This window comes from Rhipicephalus microplus, chromosome X (genome assembly GCF_043290135.1).
Source record: "Rhipicephalus microplus isolate Deutch F79 chromosome X, USDA_Rmic, whole genome shotgun sequence".
Lineage (NCBI taxonomy): Eukaryota > Metazoa > Arthropoda > Arachnida > Ixodida > Ixodidae > Rhipicephalus > Rhipicephalus microplus.
In genome coordinates this window covers 228098574-228107165 of record NC_134710.1, presented here as the reverse complement: position 1 = coordinate 228107165, position 8592 = coordinate 228098574, and the positions used below count along the sequence as shown (strand labels likewise).

The 8592-nt window shown below is 43.6% G+C and overlaps 1 non-coding gene across 1 annotated transcript; it reads left to right on the top strand.

Annotated features, from left to right (window-relative positions):
- Positions 1-1259: 1259 nt before the first annotated feature.
- On the top strand, positions 1260-1331 carry TRNAQ-CUG (transfer RNA glutamine (anticodon CUG)). The gene has a single exon. It is a non-coding gene; the product is annotated as a tRNA-Gln (tRNA).
- Positions 1332-8592: the final 7261 nt, after the last annotated feature.

Genomic DNA, 8592 nt, shown 5'->3' with positions numbered 1-8592 from the left:
GACTATCTGAGCATCCATCCATGCGTCCATACGTCCGTCCATCTGTCCATCCATCTTCTAGTCTGTCCGTCCGTCCGTGCGTCCATCTAGTGAACACTCCGCCATCTCGCATTCCCTGTGGCACATACCAGCTCCGCGCGTCCATCCATTCGTTAGTCCATCTGCTAGTCTGTCTGTCCGTCCGTCCATGCGTCCGTCCATGCGTCTATCTAGTGAACACCCCAAGTACCGCCATCTCGCATCCCGGTGGCTACGTACGACAACGACGGAGGATGGAAAGACCCACGCCTTAAGGAGCTTCACCTTTGCGGTGAAACTGATTTTGTGCAATCACATCCCAGCCACAATAGCAAACTGAATATTGTGTTTGGAGTGTTGCGTCACAAGTGCACTGTGTGCCGTAGCCAGATACTTCGATGACCACAAGGTGGTTCTCGCTGTAATCGAGTGAACTGTGTTTTATTTATATTTACTGGTACGTGTTTCTATCGAATACTATATTCGCTGCATTTAGTTCATACACGTCATTAATTACGTAATTTATTTCGCCATGTGGGTCTTGCACTACTATCATTCCGAACCCACCAGAGGGAGGGCCTTCCCACATACAGATGCGCTCTGCACATAACAAAGTGCCACCAGCAGCGATACACGACGTATGTCCCTTAGTAGCATGCGCTGCCCACGGGACGCGCTTCTCATCAAAACGTTGGCCGTCGCTTGCACGAGCTTTGTTATGCTGTATGGTGAAGTGATGGTGCTCTATTTTAGTCGAAAGTAATAGAGAAAGAAGCGAGTAATTTTTGTTAAATTAATCAAGCAGTTCAATACATTACTAAATTACCAGCCAATTAAAACAGCCGTTACGCTACTCATAGCTGCCAATAAAATAATTACTGAGACTTTATTAGTGGCAAGTCTGCTACTAAACAAACAAAGAAAAAAAACATACCCTACTCCCCTGTCCCATTACTCGCCCGTACACGCTGGCCTTTCGAAAACCTTACGGAAAACTTGAATCCAGAGTAGACTCGGCGCATGCAAATTGGCCGACCAATGCCAATTATCTTTCTTGAGCTTTCCTCCACCAAGCAAGCCCCCGCAGAACTGCTTTGCCCTAATACGTAACATACAACAGAGCGATGAAACTACGATACATTCGAAAAAAGCAACCGTCGTGCAAGTTTTTGAACATTTTTACAGTGCACTTCTAACTCACTCAGGAGGCCCATGTTAGATTCCCGGCAACAGAGATGTGTGGTCTCATGGTGTAATGGTTAGCACTCTGGACTCTGAATCCAGCGATCCGAGTTCAAATCTCGGTGAGACCTGTTTTTTTTTCTAATAAATTTGTTTCTGTTGGCCTTACTTGCAGCACCGACGAAGCATTATTCGACAATTCTTTTATATAAAAAAAAGAGAGATAATGCGATCGCTCAAAATTACGACTGCGAACGCCTCCGCCCATTATTTATTTTCTTTACAATAGTATTTTGTAAACCTTATTTTGTCGTAAGTGGCGGCAGAGTACGCTATTTTTTTGACTTGGTCACAAAGACTGGCACAAATGCTCTTCTCGCTCGGAAGTCAAAAGGTTCTCCGGTACTCGTGACGTTTGTTGTGCTTACATTCCCACAAGTTTTCACTCCTACATTTCGCTTAAAAACGAGTATATATGTATATCGCGATCTTGTGCATGAATTCACGCCGCAAAAGACGAAATTCCTGTTGCGAACAATAAGAAAGAGGTGCCGACTGAGAACGACGGCATGTTACACAACTTCAGCCTTTTTACTGCAGGTGGCGACACTTGTCCAATAGTTTGACTGTGGTCGACTCGATGAACGTGCAGGTTTTAGTAAAATGATATAAACCGGCCCCTTATTTATTTATTTAGCTTTATTAACTTATTAATCAAAACCTTATTGTGAATGCAGATTAGAGTGTGGAGCGGTAAAAAGAAATATAGGATTGTAGGTAGTACTGGGTTATGCAATAATACCTATAAATTGACAAAACACATCAGTGTGCAAAACAAATATACATATGAGGAAAAAAACAGTGTGAGATTTGAACTTTTTCAATCATGACTAATAAAATACAAATACAACAACAATATTGAGAACTAACAGATGATGCAACAAGGTACTCTGAAATATTGGTTACTAAGGTTGCAAATGATTTGTATTCCAAATACCAGATTTGACCACGTTAGATGTATACATGAAGGTGATTTAGCGAAGTTATGAGAACGGTATCCGAGCGTGCGATTAGCATTACAATAGCACGGGAGAAATGAGAATTTCATTTTGAACTGTTACTGATATTAAGTGTGAGGTACTTGTGTGAAGAGACTCTCCTTGGTTGTACAGGTTATAATCCGTTACTTGTAATTTGGCTAGACATACGCATGAATTTACATTTTTAAGGTTCCGTTTCATAAGTCCTGTATTGCACTTGTCAAGGATGGTTAAGGTGAGATTGAAGAAGAGCGATGTCGTTAGGTGCAGTTATTTCAGCAAAAAATCACACAATCATCTGTACATAAACAAGTTTAGAAAAAAATAGGATGGCAAATCGTTAAAGTAAATTAGAAAGAAGATCACATTGAACGGCGCCCTGGCGTATATCAGAACACACTGCATATGCTTTCGAATTAGTGCTGTTAACTGAGACAAATTGAGAGCAGTTGAAAAACGTTTGAATCCAGGAAAAAGGCAGCAATCAAGATTACGTACGTAATCGTAATTTAAAAAGGAGGAGTTATTGGTCCACTTTGTCAAAAGCCTGAGACAAAGGAAAATGCAGTCAACAAAATGACATTTGAGAAGAGTAGCGTTCAGTTGGAGTGCGAATAGCAGCAGTGGCGGATGCAGCCACTCAATTTAGGGGGGGGGGGGGCAGTCACCTAAAGTAACATCGGAGAGGGGGCGTGGCCATTACTTTTTGTTATCAGTAGCAGAAAAACCCCTTCGCTGCATAAATACTCTTAATGTGTGCTCGCAGTGATTTCACTAATTGTTCCTAATTGGTGATAGGAGGTTGACTACAAGCATTGAAAAAGAGAGGGGGGCTGACACACAGTTGGGGAGGGGATTGCCCCTACCACCACCCCGCCCCCCTTGACCCGCCCCTGGATAGCAGTGAGTTTCGCATGAGTACGATTTGCGAAATCCATGCTGCGACTGGGTGAAAAATGAATGTCACTCTAAAATAGGTGCGTGTCGACACTGTCCACTTGGATGAAATAACGAATTTTTTCACTATGACGGAAAAACGTGTGCGATTCACAGTCCGTTGCAATTGAATACTTGTTGTAATAAAACAGAATACTTGCCGTAATAAATTAGGAACTACACTTACCTTTTACATTTTCCAAGATTTCTTATGTTCATGATTCATTACCAAACTAATCAGTCGAACGACCTGCACTTTTGTATGCTGCATGTATCATTTATGTGATTTTTCATTTTTGAACTCACTGTACCAATAAAATAGTCACGTATGAAATTGATGTATTAAACCCGAACTTTTCCATAAATTGTAGGTTTCTTTTCACGGCCAATAAAACCAAATTATCCCAGGAAAGTTTAATTAGGAGAACAGTGGACTTAACCAAAGGCATAATGTGTGGAGCAAGTGTCACCCGCTTTACTTACACTATTCGTTTACTAGGTATACGTGGCTCAGCGGAGCGCTCTGGAATAAAAAAGTATTGGCGCGACACTTGCAGCTCTTTTTTAATACTATTACTTTAGAGTTATGCTCGTCGAAACCCCCGGAAAAGTACTAACAATTATGAAATGCCTAGAATTATTTGTTACATCTTAATTTTTATTACTTTTACACGCAATATTGTCTCACTTTTGTCACCCAGTGGGTACATGTGTTGTGGCCAAAAGGGTGGTCATATAATTGAACATAGTGGCATTTCGCTGATGCTTCAAATTGCTGTGCTCACTCGGCAGAACGCTACGCTGCTAAATAGGGTCACGCAATTGATCGAGTATAGCTAAACAGAGATGGACCCGGGAACAGCTTGCAAGACTTGAGATTTATCATGTAGCTTCATGATAATAGATAATAAAGTTCAAGCACTGATTATGATACTTCAAAAATAAAACCTGTCAAGCGTGTTAACGACTATAAAATTAAGTGATTAGCCCACACTTACAATGGGGCAATCTTATCAACTTCTCTTCTAAAAAAATCAAAGTGGCATACATGCTGTTCTGTTGAAGGGTGATGTGATAAAAATTGCGATGGTGACTTCTCTGATATACCTATATTTATGAAATTATTCGAAGGAGAAATGGAAGTCAGCTGCGATTTGTTTCTTTTATTTATAAAAACTGCTTTGTTTGTCTAATTGCCGATTTGAATTCCAACGTTGGAGAAGACCTACAGAATCTGCATTAGTCATGTACATGCAGTATGATATTACACCGAATAGTGTCAAAATGAACAAACTAGCTTTTTAGGTACAGTAACGAATTTCAGCAAAGTGCTTGGTCTACTGAATCCCTATATTGAGTGAGTGAGTGAGTGAGCGAGTGAGCTAGTGAACAACTTTATTCACTTCCTGCAGGTAACCAGGCTGGGTTCCCGCATAGGAGTCGGCCGAGAGACCATGTCTCTCTAGCAGCTTCATTGGCCTGCTGGATCTCCAGTTGATTATTCAGTCTTCAGCTGAGCAGCGGGCTTCGCCAACACTCCCGAAAATCCTTATTGGTTGACTCTAAAATTTATAAACTACTGCGTCAAAAGTATCTACCTTGAGATGTTGCGTTCTATTGCTGACACTGATGAAAATAATTAAATGCGAAACCTTTCTTTCCGTCCGTCCGTCCGTCCGTCCGTCCATCCATCCATCCATCCATCCATCCATCCATCCATCCATCCATCCATCCATCCATCCATCCATCCATCCATCCATCCACCTGTCCGTCCGTCCATCCGCCCGTCCGTCCGTCCGTCCGTCCATCCGTGCATCCGTCCATCCGTCCGTCCGTCCGTTCATCCATCCATCCATCCATCCATCCATCCATCCATCCATCCATCCATCCATCCATCCATCCATCCATCCATCCATCCATCCATCCATCCATCCATCCATCCATCCATCCACCCACCCACCCGTCCATCCATCCATCCATCCATCCATCCATCCATCCATCCATCCATCCATCCATCCATCCATCCATCCATCCATCCATCCATCCATCCATCCATCCATCCATCCATCCATCCAATCCATCCCATCCCATCCCACCCAACTTTGGGTAAACCAAAATTAGTAGGGGAGGGTGAGATGGTTTGACAAATATGTCTCGTTAGTCTTAATATTGTAACGGGGAGTATTTAATGAGTGAGCGCTGGTTGGGCTAACACTGCACACAGTGTGCAAGGATGCAGGACAACAGGGCAGTCCACACACGGCCCCACAACAACATCGTCGTCTTATTTATTTATTTTATTTATTTACAGAATACTGCGGCCGAAAGACCAAGCAGGGGGGCATAACAAAAAGTGATTCACAATGTAACTTAAATAAAAAGAAAGTTCAAGCAATAAAAACATGTTAAGGCAGTAGAACACAGGATAACATTTGAACAAAGTTAAATGGCAGCAAGAAATTGCAAATTGCAACCGGAGAATGCAAATCAGATACAACGTGAGACAGTCTGAGATCTTGAGTTGTACGGTTAAAAACGGAAAGATACATAGTTATCGAAGTCAGGATTTTCATTATCACAGAATACTTCAAAAGGTAACGCGTTCCAATCATTGATCGTCCGAGGATAGAACGAGTTCATGAAAAGATTAGTACGTGCGAAGTAAGGTTCAAGAGTGTAACTGTGAGTATGTCGAGTTTGTCTTGAGATTCGATTTGTTATATAAGTTTCTGGACAAATGTAAATTTACGGAAATAAAGTGAGTGTAGAAATTCCAGCCGGGCAACAGCTCTTCGGTATTGTAAAGTAGGGATATAATTAATGGCCATGATCGTTTTTGGCAAGTTATTTCTGTGGTAGGCATTAAAGATAAAGCGAACCGCCTTTCGCTGCACCATCTCAAGCTTCTTAACACCTTTCTTTATATGTGGGTCCCAAACGACACAAGCATAGTCTAACTTTGGTTTTATAAAAGCATTGTAGGCCAACATTTTGATTTATGAGGGCGCTGTTTTTAATTTGTGTCTCAAAAAACCGAGCTTTCTAGAAGCAGATGAGCATGTTTTATTAATGTGGCTTGACTATGTTAGGTGGCTTGTAATTGTGACGCCCAAAGATTTATATTCGTTAATTTCAGTCAATGGAGAGTTGTTGAGAGAATACGTATAATTAAAACGGTATTTCTTAGTTGTTATATGCATGACAACTGATTTATCGCTATTAAATTTCATTGACCAATCTTCACACCACTTAGAAATGGCACAAAGGTTGGATTGCAGGCATTTCTGGTCATTCGGAGCAGCAATCGTTTTAAAAAGTATGTAGTCATCTGCAAAAAGCTTTATGTGGACTTGTGATGTATTTATTGATTTAAAAATGTCATTTATATACACTAGAAATATAATAGGTCCAAAAACACTACCTCGAGAAACTCCGGATGATACTGGTAGAATACCAGACATGCAGTCATTTACTTTAACATACTGCTTGCGATTGTGAAGGTAAGACCGGATCCAGTCAATGAGGTTAACAGGTAGACCTAGAATATGTAATTTAGAAATGAGTTTACTATGCGTGACAAGATTCTGCGTCATTTCTGCACCCGTGCCTGAGGTACCTTTATATACTCGTGACATTACCCCAGGCGGCAAAGCACCGTCCCGGTGCCTGCTGTTATTAGACGGACGGGTCACTGTGATAGGGCTTCAGGCGAGAAACATGCACAATGTCACTTCTGGATGTAACAGTGGGGTTCGTAATAGGAGAAATTTCATAGGTGACAGGTGTGACTTGGCGCAGAACCCGGTTAGGCCCAACGTATTGCGATAAAAGTTTCTCGCCCAGGCCGACTCGACAGGATGGCAGCCACAGTATCACAAGAGAGCACGGAGAAAAATGGACATCCCTATGTCGGCTGTCGTAGAGCGACTTTTGTGCTCTCTGGGACGATGAGAACCTGGCGCGGGCTACTGTACGTGCGATCAGAGCACGGGAGACGGCATCTTGTGCGTACGAAGTGGTGGACGGAAGGTCATGTGTAAGCAGGGTATCGAAAGTTAGTAAGGGATCATGGCCAAAGAGAAGACAAAATGGCGAGTAGCCGGGAGTTTCATGACGCGACGAGTTGTAGGCGAAGGTTAAGAACGGAAGGGCAGTGTCCCAATCGGTGCGGTCGTCAGAAACATACATAGCAAGCATGTCCGTCAGTGTGAGGTCGAGGCATTCAGTAAGTCCGTTAGTCTGAGCATGGTAAGAAGTCGAAAAGTTGTGCTGCGTAGCACAGGATCTAAGGAGGTCGTCAACCACCCGAGACAGGAAGCAGCGGCCACGGTCCGTGAGTAGGTGAGAAGCAGCGCCATGCTGAAGGATGATGTCATAGAGTAGGAAATCTCTGACGTCCGTTGCGCAGCTGGTCGGTAGCGCTCGAGTAGTTGCATACCGAGTGGCATAATTCATAGCTACTGCTATCCATTTGTTTCCCGTGGCCGATGTTGGGAAGGGACCTAACAAATCACAACCCACACGATGAAACGGCTCGGCTGCGACTTCAATAAGTTGAAGGTGACCAGCAGGGAGAGACGTAGGCTTCTTCCGACGCTGGCACAGGTCACACGCTGCAACGTAGCGGCGATCGGAACGATAAAGGCCCTTCCAGAATACCCATCGGCGGACGCGGTCATAGGTTCTGGAGACACCTAAATGTCCGGAAGTTGGGGCGTTGTGAAATTCTTGCAAGATGTCCTTGCGCAGATGACGTGGGACGACAAGCAAAAGTTCCGCGCCATCGGGTTGTAGGTTGCGGCGGTACAAAACGTTGTCTTGAAGGAAAACAGGATCAGTGAAGGGTCTTCATGGCTAGATTGAAGACGGTCATTGATCGATAGCAGCGATGGGTCTCGGCGTTGTTCGTCGGCTATTTGCAGAAAATCTGTTATGGCTAGAATGTTGGCATGAGCTTCCAACTCAGAGGAGTCGGGTGGATGAACAGGGTGTCGAGATAAGCAGTCGGAATCGCTGTGAAGCTTGCCAGACTTGTACACAACAGAGAACGTGTACTCCTTCAATCGCAATGCCCATCGCCAGAGTCTTCCTGTAGGATCCTTAAAGGTTGACAGCCAGCAGAGCGCATGGTGGTCTGTGATGACTGCGAACGTGCGTCCATATAGGTACGGACGAAATTTTGCGATAGCCCAGATGAGAGCCAGGCACTCTAGCTTAGTAATTGAATAGTTCCTTTTCGACTGAGAAAGTAGGCGGCTAGTGAACGCTATGACACGGTTTGTGCCATTCTGCATTTGTGCGAGTATTACCCCTATGCCATAATCACTTGCGTTGGGGCGAAGCTCCGTTCGAGCGGCTGGGTCAAAATGAGCCAACACAGGTGGTGATGTGAGCACAGAAATCAACGACGCAAAGG